This window comes from Symphodus melops (assembly GCF_947650265.1).
Source record: "Symphodus melops genome assembly, chromosome: 6".
NCBI lineage: Eukaryota > Metazoa > Chordata > Actinopteri > Labriformes > Labridae > Symphodus > Symphodus melops.
The window spans coordinates 13,440,719-13,459,452 of NC_136696.1; the positions used below are offsets into that span (position 1 = coordinate 13,440,719).

Here is an 18,734-nt window from a genome sequence, read left to right on the forward strand (position 1 = left end):
TTGGCAACTCTAAGTCTACAAACTAAATCTTTTTTCTCAATGTGTTTACAATTATGTTTGTCACATTGAAAGAAATACTTGCATGCTGTCTGAGCAGTAAAGCTGTGTAAAAGACTTATGGGTCACTACTAGGTCTTGGAACAAGCTTTCTTGATGCAGGTGGGACTGCAGTACAACACAGTCTCAGATGGACAATAATTCCGAAACAAATCTGGATCATGGCCTAATAAGAAACAGAAATAAAAATATGTCATGCAGCTGTAGTCATGATTTCAGAAAGTTAAAGTACTGGAATCAACCAGTATGGCTTAGTCCAGACCTTGGGACAACTAAAAGGGAATTATATTTTTTATCATGGCTCCTGTTCAAGTTGACACTCCTAAGATGTGACAGTGATTTACAAGTGACAAAAGTGAAACTTAATGACCTAAGTGGATGTATTTAAGATGTAGACACCAAGAGGGATGTACAATCTGATGTTCTCGGCACTCCTGAACTAATATACACATCAAAGTGACATAAGGCTAGAGGTAGAGATAAAGTCTCTTTTTCGATAACAGAGTAGTTTAGAAACTCAGTGGCCGGTCTATCCCCTGGCTGTCAGACTGCAACAATACTGCACCTGCTCCAATGTAACTGGCATCAACCTGCAATTTAAATGGTTTTTTTAAGACAGGGAGCAGCAAACACAGCAGTGGTACTCAGGAGAGCCTTGACATTCTGGAAAGCCTGCTGACATTCAGGAGACCACATATATTTCACATCTGCTTTCAGAAGATTAGTAACAGGAGCAACAACAGGGACCAAAATAAGGCTTTAAGAGAGACGTAGTGGTGCTCCCTCTACCTGGTCCATCTTACGTGTTTGGTTCGCATCAGGACTTGAACCAGCGACCCCTGCGGTTCCCAACCCAAGTCCCTACGGACTGAGCTACTGCCGCCCTAAAGTGGTCTTTAGTGTGTTAAGACCATGTTAACTTTGCTGTCAGTATTCACATTTCTTATCTTTCAAATAGAACCTCTTAATAGAGTAATTGTTCTCACAATATAGCTCAGTTTAAAAAGTATGTTCTTTGTTACTATATAGAGCACAGTCATCTGCATAGAGGTTAATAAATTGCTTTATGACACAAGCCAGCGGGTGTATGCATTTGATTAGCTACTTTTGATGGTCTCACTACAAAGTAACCTTGACTATTAGTGTGTGAATGGGTAGGTGTGACATGCAGTGCAAAAGCGCTTTGAGCAGTTTGAAGACTAGAAAAGTGATCCCGTCATGCATGATGCATTTATAGGTACTTCAACTTAAAGACAGGATCAGGATCACAACCATTTTCAAACATTCACTTTTAAGCTTCCCACACTTTTATTCCAAGACTGAGTAAGATACCAATTTGGGCAAAAATAAGTTTAACAAATCTAGACTGAAAAGACGTACTGTGAAGAGGGTAGATTATATCCAAAATTGCATTTTTCCCATACAAATAAGGACATTGGCTGCTATTTTGGTTCCTCGAAGAGATAATTAAAACTTTCCCAGGGATTCAGTAGAATGAGATATGTTGTGTTTATTATGGCAGTCAGCTTGCAAAAACCCAACCAAAAGTAAAAAACTTGTCAACACGTATGCTTTATTAGTCTGTGTCCAAAGACTGTAAATCACTGACACTTCGTCACTCCTTGTCTGGCGTACATATTAACATTTGTTTTTTGTTTGTGGGCATGTAACTTCTGCACCTCTCGTCACAGAGCAAATCAGCATGCTGCTCAGTCTTTACTCAGAGAATCTGTTAGTTTACATGAGTGTAAATGGCAAAGATAGAGCCTGGGTGTTGGTTGAGAAACTAAGCAGAAGGAACACTGGCTGTGTGTGCATGTGTGGTTTGATTTAAAAAAAAAAAAAAAAAAGCAAAGTCAGGAGCACAACACTCCATCTTGGCAGCAGACCTGTGACACTGGAGAGGGAATGTAGCTGTCGCAACACAGCCACCCCATCCATTGTGCCAATCTCTCTCACTGCTGGAAACAGGTCTTTTCCATTCTTTATTAGATGTGAGTTATCACTTTTTGTCAGGTATTGAACAACACAGGTTCATGACATTATGCATGCTTTGGCAGAAGGGGTTCTATAGAGCGAGTACTCAAAGGCTCTAACCAAATAAAAGTACTGCAAACAGGCAGCAAAAAAACATAGCCTGTGCCGACCGCATACTTTTATAACCTTGCCAGAAAACTGTCTTGATCCAGCAAGAGACCGTTTCTCATTCAATTACGTGTTCCATGTGTGCGTTCCAAGGCTTCATGCACAGCAGCTTCTGAGCAGGCCCAATCTTTCACACACATCCTCTTCTCCAACACTCAACTCATTGCCTATCAAAACAGCACTGCACAGACTCTCTCTGCCACTTGTGTGCATGAATGTTTTATACGTGTCTGTACAGTGTCTGTGTTCGCTCTTTGTGTTTCAAGAATATTTCCCAGAGTAGAAGTTTAGGCACGTGCCATGTTGTTTACACTCTCAACAGTTCAGTGCAGTGCTTTAGGCGCTCAGTATATGTCTTGTTGGAATTGAATGTGTTCAGGTGTTCTGAGCATAAATGTTTAACATTAATCACCTGTTCAACACGCCAATGGCCCTTGCAGGGAGGACAAAAATATACTCAAGCCATTGCACAGTGTCGCCTGCAGTTCCAAAAATCACTAACTAAATATAATTTAATATTAAAAGGTTCACTATGGAGATTGAAACCTCTATCTGTATCTCAGGATGGTGTTCTAAGAGCACCCTCTTTGTTTATCAGCGAAGACATGCCTATTTGACTAATTGTGTGTCAATTCCACTGATCTAAAATTGTTTGTAATGTGCAAAGATATGCAGCAAAATGCAGCATGAGCAAAGTCAGTGTAGAAGAAGACTGCAGGCCAATAAACAGAAGTACAAGCTTACAGTACTTTAAGTTAAAATACTTATACAGTTTGTTTCATGAGATATACAATTTGAAAAGTAAACATTGCTTTTGATCTTATGATGAATCCAGACAAATGGATGGGGTCATCACTCAGGTCAGGCAGATAAAACAGGCTGGCCTTATTAATTAATTAAGCCATTGTTTTGCTTTCCTTGGAAATGAAACTTCGAACATATAATGGGAATTAAATGGAGAAAAGTCTGCAATTAGTGTTTGCTCTTTTGAATATCTTGGCTGAAGTTTTTAAATCATTCTGACTTTCTGTTTAATATTTACTCTGAGTTGTTATTATTGTTAGTTTCATCATCGATACAACATCTTATATCTCAGTCTCAGGGCCCATGTTTCAGAAATTCAGGACTGATTAGACAGTCTCTTCTCAGTTTATTGAAAACTTTTGAACCCGATATGAAATACTTATTACAGAACTGAATAATACCAATGGCAAAGCTAAGATAAATATGAAGACTCTGAATTTTTTCTTTGCTTTTTCTTAAAAAAACATTTTCTTTTACACACTAGTCCCAAACAACTTTTTACTGGGTGTGTTTGTATTGTAAATCCAAAACCTCTCTAACCGCTCTGATTAGTCAATAGTAGTATCTTTTGCTTAAGATTTGTTTTTTTGTGAGGAAACCAGGGAGCGAGACTGAGGAATTGGGGCAGGGATCCACAGGTCGGACTTGAACCCTGGTCTCAGTACCTTCCTGCTCGGCCATCTGCGCTCCATGATACATGGTTGCTTTCTGAACACAAAAGATATACCCTATCAATTTATGATGATTTTTGCTCCTTTTTTCCCCCAACTGATCAAAGTTTCCCAATTCACAAGCCAATTTGAAAGCACATGATTCCAACCACTGTAATTTGAGATGTTGTTCGAGAGAAACGAGACAAAGGATATTCAACATGTTTTAGTTTATGAGAAGGTAAACATTTGATCTCACTGATCATTACAGAGTGCTATGAAAACCAATGACGGCAACAAAAGGATGCCGTCTTTACTCTTTGATCTCAGAGAAATTTTCTGTTTTACATCAGTAATGGATGAGCTAAGTCTTATTTTACAGTTGCTGAAATCTTTCCTGTAGATTTTTGTAAATGGCCTGAGTTTGACCCAATTTGTTGGCAGCGACAGTCCACAGCTGCGTAACATATTTTCTTTTTGTGTTCCTCAGCCCCAGCTTTGACCCTCGCCTCATCTGATTTGCCAAAGCCACAAGGCCACACAGGTATGGAGTGTTCCCCTTTGAAATGCTGCTTTTGTTTTTGTAAAGACACTCTTAAATTCTAAGTAAAGGAGCAGATATAGACCTAAACACAAAAATCATGTCCCTTTGTAAAGCTGTCTGGAAGAGGTTAAAGCTTTTTATCATTTTTATACACAGGTCTCCGTCTATCCACCTCACACAGTGTGTAAATGTGATGCTGTGAATCTCATTGCTTGGTTTTTTTCTTTAATTACATGCAAGAGTGCTTCACGCTGTGAGGCGTGCCGCTCTTTTTCCCTGCAAGGTTTGGCAACTTGTTTATGCATTGATATGTTTAATTGGTCTGGATAGTGCACACATGATGAGCAAACAGCCATCGATCCTCTTTCAGGCCTATAAACTAAGCAGTGCTGGGACATCTATTGAGTTAGTCTAAACTAGAGAGTAAATTGAACTTGCCCAGGAACAAATTACGTTGTTTCACAAGGACAAATATTAACTGCCTTGCACATGATAGAAATCCTTGAAAACCTTGCACACAAATTAATTATGAGAGCTGCACAGGCAGCTGCCAGGGTGAAATAAACCAAATGAGAGCATATGAAACTGTCTGCTTTATGAAAACAGAAGTTCTGCTCACATGTAGCAAGGAATTTTGACAATTGTCAGGCGGACACCAACGAGGGTTTTGTCCCTCTAATGATTGGTCACTGTCAAAACCATCACGCCTACATTATTGGACTCCTTAAACTTTGATTGACAGCTTTGGTTCCGTGAAGACTGGTTAGTTGTAACAGTTTATTTAGCAATGAGCTTGTTTTATTTTTTTATCTTCATGTATTTTAGAGAGAGACAGATAGTGTTGCCTCCCGTCCCGTAAAGTTCAGAATCCTCCTGTATTTACATTTGTCCCGTTTTGAATCCACAGTGCACGGTTTATCCAGTATTACCAAGTTGCCTTGAACTCAGCATCATTTTGCCCACATATACAACCTTACTGCTAATTTCTACTCATAGTCTTAGTTGGATTGGTTTGTTTTAAGCATTAACAATGAGAGCTTGTCAGTGATTGGGTGACAGAAAGTCATTTGAGTCAAAAGGAAACCTTGTCAGTGTCATTGAAAATGAATATACTGTAAAGGAAACTGTTGTACTTAATATATTTTATATAATGTATAAGACATTTGTAGATATGTCTGTAGGATTTCTCTGTTTGGACAGTGTGAATTAAATATCTGTCCTCCCACTCCTCCCCTGCATGTCACAGCAGTGTGATCACATTTCAATAAAGCACTTCAGACTTTAAGTCGCCTACGACTTTTAATCCTTTTTAAAACAACGTTTTAAATTAAATGAAAATCAGGGGGAGTGGTTGGAGGTGTGTGCTGTAGGAGCATGGCGGCGGTGTCGCCAAACAGCATTTTTTTTTGGGTTGCATGTGCACAAGAGTGACATCTACTAGATCAAAAGAGTCGCACATTCTTTCTTCAAGCACAAAGCTAGAGACAGACTGCTAGAGATGTACACTGCTTAGTTTTGATAGTTGGTTGTTTTGGAGCAACAATCCTTTCGTGACTTTTGGCAAAATGCCTACTATAGTTGTGAGAAGTGTGTGAGAGAAGCGTCTGTCCAAAAGATTTCTGTACAGCTCGGGGCTGATAAGAAGGTGGACTGCACTTTGTTCTCACTCCCATTACACAGACTATGACTCAGAGAAACTTGAAGTGACACGGACAAATCAAAGAGGAGGGTTGTTGAGTTGGGTTAACTCTTCACCACAAATATGCTTAGAGTGATATCTTGTCATTGGTGAATCACAGGTAGATGTTGAGAAGTAGAAAAGGAGGACAACAGGAAAAGCAGACAGATAGATAGACGCTTAAACACCTTCTGTTACGGAGGCTACACTAAATCTGGCGTGAGTGTTTTTGGCATTTGAATTGGGTCTGAGGAGGAGGATGTGAGGAGGGGCAGTTTGGAGTGAAAGTCAGAGAGATGGGAGGGAGGTGTGGAGGCAAGTCTGGGTCTGAGTGGAAACTTGAATGGAGTGGAAACTGGGCTTGAGGCCACTCAGCAGATCCACCTGAACCCTGCCAGAGCAATCAGCTATCAGGCGGTTTGAGAGGGAACCATTTGCCCCCTAAGTGAATTCAGCAGGGGTTTGTAGGGATTTGGCTGCATTTTTGAGCTCTAATACAGGGATATTTTGGTAAGTGAGGTCCTCTTGTTTTGTGGACATAGTGCCAAAGTCTGTCTGCCTTTTAATGGGATCACAGCAGACACCCCAGAAACCACCGCCAGGTGAAGTGATTCCACTCACTCTTTACTTCCAGCTGTGTAAACAGTCACAAACACATGCATTCTCCCCGTCCACACACGCACATATACACACATATACACACGCACGCACACACGCACATACACGCACACACACACAGCATAGACACATGTACTATCACTTGTAATAAAATGCTTCTTGGCTCACTTCAGGGGAAATGCTCCCTTTCCCTTTTGCTCTCAAATAAAAACAAGGCTCATTTTTCTGCTTTTGAGAAACTTCTTGGCCTCGTAAAATGCAATGACTTGCTTGAAAGATGTAAACAAATTTAACAAGAGCTGGTGTTGTCTTCTTTGAGGCTGGAAAGGAGGAAAGCATTGTCCTTTCTTTCGCCCCCCTTTTTTTATATCTTTCTTTTTTCATTCTCTCATGAATCTTTTATTTAGCTTTCCTGTCAACATTCATTCTGTTTGTTACCTCTGTTTTCCTTGCCTGTAATTTAGTCTTTAGTAGACCTTAGTAGACCTTTATGAAGTGATATTTAGCTCGCACATCATCCATCTTTTTTTCGAATTAATGGTGAAAATGTTTATACTGAAAATTGCACATGATGATCCTTTTGTAACTTTGCCTCTTCGTCATTTTCGAACACAGCTTCACTCAACCAGCATGGCCAGTTGGGCAGCTGAATCAGTGTCCAGGCAGTAGCTCTACTGTTAAAGGCATTTTGACTTTCAAGCTCCATTGTTTATATAACCAAAAGAAAGTGGAGACTCCCCAATGGCTCTTATAAATAGTAGATGCTGGAGATTTTTGCCTCTTCTTTTTATGGCATATTTGCAACTGAGGAGATTCTGAGATTTCTTTTGAGACGAGGTTTAGCTGTCAGTGCAATCATATTTTTGTACATCTATTCCTCTGTTTTTTGGGGTTAAAATCCTAAAAATTCTAACAATCTGTCCACTTTACACGTTATAAAGGTTTTTTATTTGATCGATCCACAGTTGAAATCAGTCTAAACAATCGCTGTTTTGCCCGTATAAAGCAACATGATTTTTTTTTCAATGTGATTGACTTCAGCTCTCTTTCAAAACAATTTTCTGCCAAATTCACTCTTTTTGTCGGGACCACTGTCTGTATAAGGATGTCGTGTCTCTATCTCTTTCTGCAGCACATTATGTGTCGTGTATATCAAGTTGGAAGATGAGATATTTTTAATGAAATTCTAGCCATGCCTTAAAGCTACAGGAGGGAAATCCAACCTACACTGTCAATCTGGCTGAATTTAATGCCAAGACATATTGGTCATAAAGTGAGTTTTGCAATTCTGCACAATGTGTGGAAATGTAGCCCTAACCCCGGGGTGTTAACGATGGGTTTCTTTAGCTATGGTAATCTTGCATTTTTTGTTTTACATTTTTTGCCCACTGGCAGTAGTTCTTGGAAAACAAGCAGTAATTTTCATATAAAACATCATGACTATTCATTTGACCCCTCTGTTACAGACTCTGAAACAACATTTGAGTTACATTTTGTCTGTGGAAGACAAAGAACTTTGAGTTGTGTGAGGGAATTTATTTCTCAAACAAAAGAACATTTGTTTACCAGTGTTTGAAGAAAAAACGTCTCTATGCAGTCTAATCATGCTTTACTGTTCTAAAATCATCTCTGCAGACTTTTCTCTACAGTGTGATTTTTTTTTTTTTAAACATTTCTTTGTGCTAACCTCTTGGGTGCTGTAAGACCTGCAAACCCTCCTAAGGATTGGGCATTTTGAAATCTTGCCCTACTTGATTGCATTAGCTTTTTTTGTTCAGCTCCGAGCTCAGCATTATTGAAAGAGTCTGTTCTGCAACTTCATGTGTTTGCTCAGCTGGATGACTCAGGCGTCCCCCGAGGATCAGTCAGCTGCTGTCCCTCTGGAAGTGCCACCAAACTCTCTCTACTGTTGCAGTCCCTTTCTTGGTCCACATACACACATGTTGAAGTTTATGGGAATATGAACAGGCTATACGTCATGCATAAATCTGTTTTATGTATGGATGGAAGGACCTTATGTGTAATAAAGCTCATGGTATAGTTTAGTGTATGTCATGGTAGTTTATTTATATATGAGTGTTCTCACTTGGTTTTATGTTGGGCTGGGTATTTAACTTTATTGGTATTAAGCCAAACATGTCTACTGGCATTAAGCATCTGCAGAGACATGACACCTATCACATTGATTTTTATTAAATGACACCAACATGAATCTAATTTTAAACAGCTTTATTTTATAAAATTTCTGATATGGTTGCGTGGGTTAATTTTTTTAAGGTTTTGGAACATGTATTTGAGTTACTTGAGTATCTATCGGCCCACACAATGGGAAATAAATCCATCCAGTCGTTTGTTTGTGGTCAAAGTCAAAGACAACACAGAGAAAAATGCTCCGTTTCAAATGTTCTCGAATTTACTTATTCATGGATGACAGGAAATTATTCAGCAAAATAATGAGAGTAAGCTTAGGACTGTAGCTTAAAATATCCTCTTTGTGAAACCGCTGTTGGCAATTTTGGAAATGTTCGATATTATTTTTTTTAAAACGATTTATTTATTTATTATAAAAAGCGAAAGTGATTAAAAACGAGGCCATCAAACTGTCAAATGACTTTCTGCCCTAGGTGTATGTACTAACATATACATACAACAAACATGAGTTGGATGTTTGGGTTTTACATTTACATCATAACAGTCTGTTATAACATTCAAGTATAGCAATCAAAAAGATTTGTCTGACTGTCTTTCCTGCTGACCCCTCCTCATGTGAGTTTTGAGGCTACACAGTGACCCCTCTGGCTCGCTCTGGATTAGCAGAGCACGGAGCTGAGAGGCAGCTGAGTGATATACTGTGTGTGTAAAAGTAAAGGCCGTTATGTGGAACACAAGCCAGAAGCAGTAAAAGCCACAATATATCTGGCAAGATGTGTCTTCTCTTTAGCATATCCATGCTTGGCTTTAGTGGTGTGTGTGAGTGTGTGTGTGTGTGTGTGTGTGTGTGTGTGTGTGTGTGTGTGTGTGTGTGTGTGTGTGTGTGTGTGTGTGTGTGTGTGTGTGTGTGTGTGTGTGTGTGTGTGTGTGTGTGTGTGTGTGTGAGTGTGTGTGTGTGTGTGTGTGTTTGTGTGTATGTGTGTGTCCCAATTCCCTAAACTGGAGTCTGGCCTTACACAGCGACCCCATCATCTGATTTATGTTTAGATTTCATTCTATTCGTTCTGTAACGCTGGGTGGGATTCAACAGGAACTGTTCACCATTAAATCATCCAATGAAATGGGTTATATGGCCAACAAGCTATGCTACACATTATAAGCTAAACGTTAATGGCTACTCAAAGTCCAGCAGCACCAAACTCTCAAGGTAGAAACATGCATGAACTGAAAATATGTGTGAAACTTCAAATTTGTTTACCTTCTACCGTTTACCTTCTGTCCTTATATTTGTGTGTGAAGTCACGAGAAAACAGCGGTAGCCTTATTTGTGAAGATAGTGGAATCATTAAGCTGTGTCTGAGTAATGGAGACTAATGTGGGATTAGAATGACATAATGGCATGTCCTGGTCTGGAATGTTTCAGTAGCAGCTATCAACTTGGAAAATGGAGTAATATGGAATGTTTTCTGACAAGCCTTCATTCATGAATTGATACTGATGTGGAAAAGGATAAAAGAGAGGCTTAGCTACTGAGATAGAGGATCAGTTAGAGGAAAATTATTTAAATTATTGAGTATTCTGTCAAAAAGGAAATGACTGTGACCTTAAGGCCCCAAAAAAAGTGATCCCTTTTTTAAATTCTACATCATCCAGTGTGTTGAACCACTTTTTGTGAGAGTTTTGTCCCCCCTGATCACGACACAGCACAGCAGACTGTTCGTAGTCTCACATAAGCCTTCACACGAACAAACGGATTGCCTTTGAAACATTTAGTCTACCATTAATAAGGTGTTTAATTGTATCCGTACGAAAGTGGATTTCCTACAGTGTCCTATATCTGTCACTGCCTTAACCCAAGTGAGCTCAAAAGCCATGAGCTGCTTGGTTATGGCCATTGGATGACCTGGTCGAGTTACTTGGAGGCTGCTGGATTTAAGTCATCAACCTGTCCATCATGCTTGATACATCAATGATAGCTTATAGAGAGTAGAGGGAGAGCCTTTGAGGGAATACCAGATCAAATGCAACCAGCGTTGAGGATCAAATCGTCCCGCAATCACTGTATGAAGTTTCAGTTATGCTCACACCAGTGAAATCTCTGATCTCGAATCCCGACTCAACCTTTAGCTAATAGCAACAACAGGTCATGACAGTTGCACGCACAAACATGGATGATGACATTTTAAGGACAGCTTCTATGATAAATGTCATAATTCTATTTTAAAAGAAGTGTAAACGTTTTAGCTTTAAAAAGTTAATAACAAAAGTAAGGTTGGTTCGACAAAATAATTGTCAATTGTTGTTTTTCATACGTACATTTTCGACTGATGCTATAGTCATCTGTGTTGAAGATTAGTTGTGCCTCTGCCTTCACTTAAACACCAGTCACTGATCATTTCCTTGACTGCGTGAGTGGGGGGATGGAGTAGGAAAATGAAGGACCAATCTGTGTTTTTCTAGGAATCAGAGTGCTGGAAAGGACTCACACACCCTCATTTACCCCCCCTGGTCGGCCTCCCTTCTGCCTGTGGACTGAAACCCCCATTACCTGAGAGTCTCTCAGTGGTCCGGCTCTTGTCCCACATGCTGGGATGACTAGAGGCCTGTATCAATAGAGTTCTCTTTTCCAGCCTCCAATGATTTTTTACCAATTTATTTCCATATCTGCTTTCTATTCTCGCCTTCATTTTGGTTCCCCTGCTCTCTTTCCTTCTTGGTTTTTATCCTACCCTCCTCCCAATCCTCTGCCCCTCAACCTTTGAGTTTAAGTATTGAAAGAGGACTGGGCCATAAATCAAACCATAAAAAATAACTGCGTCTCCATTCAATAAATAAATCAATTGACTTCTCCAATGTCCGTTTATTTTTGTAAAGTGAAAAAAGTCCAACAACAATCAAACTCTGACAAAGACATATTCAAACTCATAAACGTCTTGTTTTAGTTTTTTTTTCCCAAGGTGGTGTGATCAAACTACGACTTGTGTGATTTATCTTTTGATAAAGATCATACTACCAGTTTGTAACACACTGCCAGGTACGTGACACATTACAATATCTGGTAATCAATCCACATTGTGAAATAAATGCCACATGTACTGAAGTAAACAATCAATATTCAATTCAACGCAGCACCCCCAACAGGACATAAAGCCCTGCACCAACCAAAAGCATTTTATGACATCTTGCTGATCTGCAGCCAAGCTAAAACTATTTATAAATCCACATTCATAAAATCCTTACATTTTTAACAAAGTTACTTTAAACCTATCAATTTCCTTCAAAATATCTGACTTATGACACTGAAACTGACTGAAACTCTTATGTCAACTAATAAAACATCAGCAGGATTTATTTTTAAAGTTATTTCCTACAAGGCTTAGGTTACTTCTTCTCCACTGCCGTGTCTACTGACATGCTATAGGAATGGAAAACAAACATTGTGTGCGTGTGTATGTATGTGTGTGTGCATGCGTGCTTGGGTGCTTGCATGTGTGTGTGTGTACATTAAGTGTGGGCGTGAGTGCGTCTCCCCTACTCACCTGGATAAACCAGAGACCCTCAGAGGGTTATTTATCTTATTTAACTCGTTAATTATTGCCCTAGACTAACGCATAGTTTTTTTGTTTTCATATTAAACTAAATGGGACTATAATATACAAAATTAACACTATGAATATTGAAGAATAATAGGTGATTAAACTGGTAACTGAGGCCATAAATGTTTAAGAAAATATTTACCGATTTTGTGAACAAAACAAAACGTTGGTAATTTTCTTAGAGACTTCCACCAAATCAATGCTTTTATTGAAACCAATGAAGTTGCCTTCTGCTAGCCATGAGGAAGATTGCAGATTAAAGACATCCGCATTTGGTCAACTTTTGGAAGTTTTTCCTGCATACATGTGATTGATCTTTGCAGATCAATCACAGTATGTACTGTTGAGCCATGTTGAGCTTGCAGCTCAACTAGGAAGTAAAGAAGAAAAAAAAAAGCAAGAATAAGCTTCATAAAATACATATATCCATAGTCACACATGCCACAGAGGAGAAGAATGAAATCTCTGGTGCATTTGAGGGAGGAGAAGCAACATCTGGGGATGTGCAGCCACAATGGTGGAGTCTATTTGCACTGTGAACTTAACGACTTTACTGAAATATAGACCCAAAATAATGATGCAGGAATGGATAAACATTGGGGCTGAAGTTCTGCCTAAACTGGATCTCACATGAAAAACACCCCTGTATCGACACATGCCTGCATACTAGATGTACCGAAGAAGAGTTAAAACACATTTCACATGTTAACAGGAAGCTTCTTCTGCTGCTATTTCTGGCCGATAAGACCGGAAGGACATTTCTGCACGTCAGTTTTATAATGATGATTAAATGCTGGACACATACACAGTACAAGCAGTTTGTTATTATATCACTTTTTATAGTGTCTACGTAAACAGTGAAGTTGGAATCCCAAATTTGAAAAATTAAATTGAACTGAATGTTTATAGAGCAACTGACACAAAGAGCCCCTTCTGCATTATTATACAACAATGATTCACATGCTCTTTTCATGAGAGGCATGTTTTAAAGATGCATGTTCATTGGATGTTACTGCATCACGGAATAATCTACAAGGTAAAACATCAACATGTAATTGATTAAAAACAATGTCGAAAGATAGCTGAGATTTTTAGTGATGTCTTTCTTGTTTTATGATGTCATCACCCATTTGCTCAATGGGAATCGTTCCTCATACACTGCTTGCAGCACAGATTTAAAGAACACATTTGAACATATTTAAATTCATTGCAGTACACAAACCAAATATTTTTTACACATGCTTTCTTGCAAACACATATTTGCAGATGTGCTGAAGGCCGAGTGTCTGGGTTTAAAGGATACTGATCAATAGCAGTGTCACATGGATTGTGTTGTCTTCTGTTTATAGTCTGGGCAGCCTGGGCTGCTGGCTGTCACATTTCTCACTTTCCTCTTCAGTGATCAACACTGTTATGTTTGCGTTTGTGTTTTTCATTTGAATGCAGATTTAGCCAAACCAGACAAGTGAATTTCTGTTTTTTGCACATTTTGTTCAGATCTTATTTCCTAATTTCAGCTCCTTTCTGCTTTGTCTCTATTTTCCTGCTCTTCCTCTCATGTAGGCACTAAAAGACTTATGTTTATAATTTGACTGTTGGATCCCATCGTTTAGGCCCATATGGTTTCACTGGGATGGATCAGGATTATAAATGTGCTCTGTTGCCTGTGAAAAATGAACGTGATACTACTATTACAACAGGTTCTGGTGAGTGAAATGTCTGAAATGAACACCGTCTGACAGAAGCACCAGGTTGTTTCTTGAACTTAAAGAGTCATCAGGTGATATTCCCTTGTAACCTGAATGCACTTGAGCCATGATATGAAAGGTTCACTGTTTGTTTAATTTTACATTCTTTATTAGAGAGAGCAAGGTCTTAAATCACTGCAATGTCAGAACTTTCTTTAAAACATTTAAAGACAAATAGGCCGACACGTAATTTGCTGAGGAACACATTCGACATTTAAATTGATTGCCTGATTTAAGCGTGGGCATCCATTTACTTGGATCCTAGCATCTGTTTGATTCCAGTTTGAACTTCATAACCACATTCAGCTGCTTTGTGAGCCAACAGCTTTTACAAAAGGCAGTTGTAAAAATAGATAAAGCTAGGATATCCTCCAGTTATAACACTGAGGTATTCCATTGGCTGTGATTGACTAACTGCATCAATGTGATTGGCCCACAATTTGTGATGGATGCCTAGTAGTTTGCCAACAGCCTTCATCCATTTCCCCTTTTCCTTAACTTGGCTGTCATTACCCTGTGTGATTACAGTGCGTGTGCTTCTGGAAGCTCCTTTATTAACATCACCTTTCATTTGAATGGCAAATATAATAAAAATATGCCAGAAACGTTATTACTACATATTCTGATATACATTTAAAAACAGGGACTTCTGATCTTTTTGAGCATTTGTTGAACTTTCATACACTGTCGATAAAGAGTAATCTTCCCCTCACCACTTTGATTAGCAAGAAATGCATTCTGATTTCTGGACTAAGCCATAACCAAGTAATGTGTTGGAAAGAAACACTTATATACAAGATATACATAAACAACCTTATTCACAAGAAAACTCTCTAATCATAGACACAGTAGCTAGATTACTGCGCTTTATGAGCCAAAACAGACAAACAATTCAAGCAAGTAAATTAGTGAATTGGAAAAAGGGAAGAAAGGAGGTTTTAATATGTTTTACTGATTATTGAGATTCCCTATGGGCCCTGTTGTGAGTTCTATCCCGGTCTGACTCATGTAAGGTTTATGTCATCTGCTATCTTCTGACAACAATATATGGGAAAGACTGGTAACTTTTTGGTAGTTCTAATATTGCCCGCTGTTAGCCAAAAAAGCCAAGATAGCCTTTTCTATGTGCTGTATTGTTAAAAGTCCAGTTAACAAATTGACAGGTGAGGGTTTTCTGAGATCATAAGAGAAATTTACCCCTCATATGTCTGCAAAGTTAAACGCTGATGTCTTGGTTCATTATATCCCCATAAGGTACTGTAACTGGTGAGTGTCAGTTTCACTCTAAATAATGATAGTAAGTTGCGCAGAGGCTTTACTGTGGCTAAATCACTTCATAATTCAGTAGCGCCAGCCAAAAAAAGCAATACATTTTATTGCAAGTGATGGGTCTTAAATTTGCAGAAAAGCAGGAGGCAGAAATTTAATCTTTGTCAGGTATGTCCTCAAGAGAACAAAACAACTTCAAAAAATGCTTGTTTTTTGAATGGAAGTTGGATCAGTCACTTCTGATGCATTCCTGGAAGTTGAGAAAATCCACAGCAATAAACAGAGTGTTTTTTAAAGTTTGATATGCAAACTGTTTGGTGCACTTGCATGTAGATACAAAGTTCATTTTTCTATATATGTTTTTAGAGATGATCGTAAGATTACCACCAATGGGAGCAGGGATGTTGTTACCAGTAATGTAGTCTGCTTGCTTTTCCTGCATACGCCTGATATACGCCTGCTGATATTTGATTGGTCAATATTACTTGGACTACAAATGGAAACCAGAATAAGTCCAATGCTAAAATCCATGTCCACAAGCATAGATTCTACATAATTATAATCTCAATCCATTTACCCTTCTTTAGTACTTTTCTAATGTTGCTTGTATTCTTACAGGAATTAAGTACGATTGGTTTGAGATAGCGTTGTTTCTTAAATGTGATTTATTGTGTTAGGTTGAAGTAACCTTGTTGTAAGAAAATGAAAGTTTGATATTTTCTTGTGAAGGTAAGTATCAGCTTCAGTCTGATTTTCTTGTTTACATAGCCTGACCTCATTTAAAAATCTGTTTTTCACTTGCATGCTAGGGGACTTGTTTTTCCCTTTGCAGCGTATACCTTTCATCATTCCACCTCCTGCAGACGCACACACCACAACCTATGCTGACTACTGTATAGAGGTTGCAGAGGTCTTTAAACTCTCTCTCCCCCTGACGTCATGCTCTTTGGTCTGTGACAAGTAGCAGTCCCTCTTCCCAGCAGAGCTGTAGAGCATGCTAGTTGGAGTGAGGTCACCGCAGTAAAACAACACAGAAAGTTTCCTAAGGTCGTAAAAGCCGGCCGCTGAGTGTTTGGAGCGCTACAGGAATACGTCCTGGATAATTGGCGGGATAATTTCCGTAGCGGCAGCTGAGGTCAGGCCTGGGCCTCCTTCCCCCTGCTGTCCACAGTCCACACATCCAGTCTAAGCCCCTCATCTGCCCTTCCTCCATCACCATAACATCTCTTCTAATTGCAGTTTTTCCCTTTGACGCCACAATTTGCCCCAGCTTTTGGCTGCATTTACCTCATGTGTAGCCATTCTGGTCTGTAATAGTGATCCCCTGTGGAGATATGCCTGCTTCTGTGAGATAATGTCTTCTCATGTGCTGTTTGGAAGGGGATTTCAGGGCTGACTTATTTTTCTAGTGTTCACCTGATCTGTTTTTTATTAGCAAGTAAACAGGATTAAAAATATGCAAAGAGCTGCACATTATAAAAACTCTTGTGATGATGCAAAATATGTATTTTTTGACCATTGATAAATGACACAAAATGGTGATGACAAGGTATTATAACCAGACCTAACTTACACATTGACTCCACATGACTTAAAGGTAGCATACCTAGTCATCATTACACATCAATTTAGAAGATACAAATGTATGTTCTCCTGTTATTTTGAAATCGTCGGTTTTTCTTTACTGCTTTCATTTTTACTTTTCTCTTCTCCTTGATATAGATCCAATCTGCTTCTCTTGCTCCTTAATCATGATCTTATCCTTGTGATCATTATGATCAAAATCTCTTTTTATTTTCCTCTTCTTCCAGCCTCAGCTTCATCTGGCGGCTCAGCGTGTTGAAGACTGTCTCTGTGGGTGGGACGCTGTTGCATGCGAGGCACACTCTGAGCCGCGTGCTGCTGGCGTCTCTCCCCTTTAAACCTCCCTAGCTTTTCCCTTTTCACTCACTCCATTTTTCTATTTTTCCTCCCCCTTTTTCGCACAGTTCCTGTGGTGGGGGAAAAACTTACGGTGCGGTTTATTTGTTCTGGTTTGGTGTCGATTCTCACATGTCCTTGGCAGGATTTCGTACCTCCATGACAGTAGCCTGGGTAGAGAGGGATTATCATGATATCATGTGCATGTGTGTCAGTCTAGCTGTTCACACTGATGCCATGGCAGGGCTGCTCCCTTAGTGCACAGAGAACTATATTCATACATTCACGCAATATGTGATAGAGCCTGCTATTGTTAATGTTGGAGCAGCAAAGTGTGCGACTGCCAGGGCATTTCCCTGCTTTAGCACTTTGGTGTCCAGCATCCAGAGACTCATCTTTCCCCTCACCTCATGCGTATCTGTCTTGTTATGTTCCTCCTTGGAGAGAAGAAGCCATTCCGGCCCACAATTCAACTGGTGATTTGGGGGAAATGAATGAGGGGGCTTAAAATGAGGGAAGGGTTTTAGAGAAGGAGAAAGAAAGAATGGGAGCTATACTGTTTCCATCTACTAATCCTAAATTGTAGCCACTGGAAGACAACGATCTCCTCCTCACATGTGTTCACCATTAATCCAGCCATGGTGAGAGAAAGGCCTGTTTTCACCAGGAGAGAAAGATGAGACAGGAGAGGAGGTGCCCTTCAACTCTCTTATCATTTATTTTATGTATGTACATCATGTGTGTCTGCATGTGTTCAGGCGTGTGTGTGTGTGTGTGTGTGTGTGTTTTAAATATGATACTGACGTTATTTCTAAAAGGCAAAACATCATCTGTATTTTCATTCGAAAAAGAACAAAAAATCATGGATGCTTGAAAAATATTGCCAGTAAAGGTTGTTCATTATGCAGCAAAGAGAGAACTGAAGTCTTGTCATTTCAAACAAGCGAAGTTCGCTGAGGACAACCAAAACAAAGTTCAGTTTTTGGCTGTTGAGAGAAACAAACTTGAGTGTATTATTGGTAAATAGAAGTGGTTGAGTCATTCTCTTTTCTTTCCAACCACGACTGGAGATTAGATATTCCATTTCACGTTCACAAATATGTTCTGGTTTTAATTAAAGGACCAGCCATTTGTTGCTTGGGTCAGCAAAAACTTTGACACATTGGATCCATTTTGTGGATAATAATGGTGACCTTTCCATGCCCTGTTTTCTCCATTTTTCGTCTCTCTTTCTCACCAAAAAAAAAGACATAAATGTGAGGATTTATGCTTTTCCCATTGCTGTTCTTAGAATTCTCTTGCTTCTTCCTTTATCTGTTCTTATTTCTCTCTCTGTGTTGTGAGCAGGAAAAAGTGCAAGGGACAAAGGGCGCGTTGATGTGCGGCTCTTCAGTGTGATCTATGAGATGGATACAGAATAGGGGAGAGGGATGCGAGGCTCGTTCCAATGTTGGGGAAGCACATAAAACATATTACAGAAGGGCTGTAAAAAGAGCCAACATTAGTGTCCAAATTTAAAACATGTCCCAGGCCTCAGCTGTCATTCGCTAGGGG

The 18,734-nt window shown here is 39.4% G+C and overlaps 1 protein-coding gene across 2 annotated transcripts in view; it reads left to right on the top strand.

Moving 5' to 3' along the window:
* Window positions 1-18,734, top strand: part of znf469 (zinc finger protein 469) — a 185,229-nt gene that overhangs the window by 41,143 nt on the left and 125,352 nt on the right. For both annotated transcript variants that reach the window (XM_079345953.1, XM_079345954.1), the window contains exon 4: window positions 4,147-4,200. The gene's annotated coding sequence lies outside the window, so the exon portion shown is untranslated. The remainder of the gene's footprint in view (window positions 1-4,146; window positions 4,201-18,734) is intronic.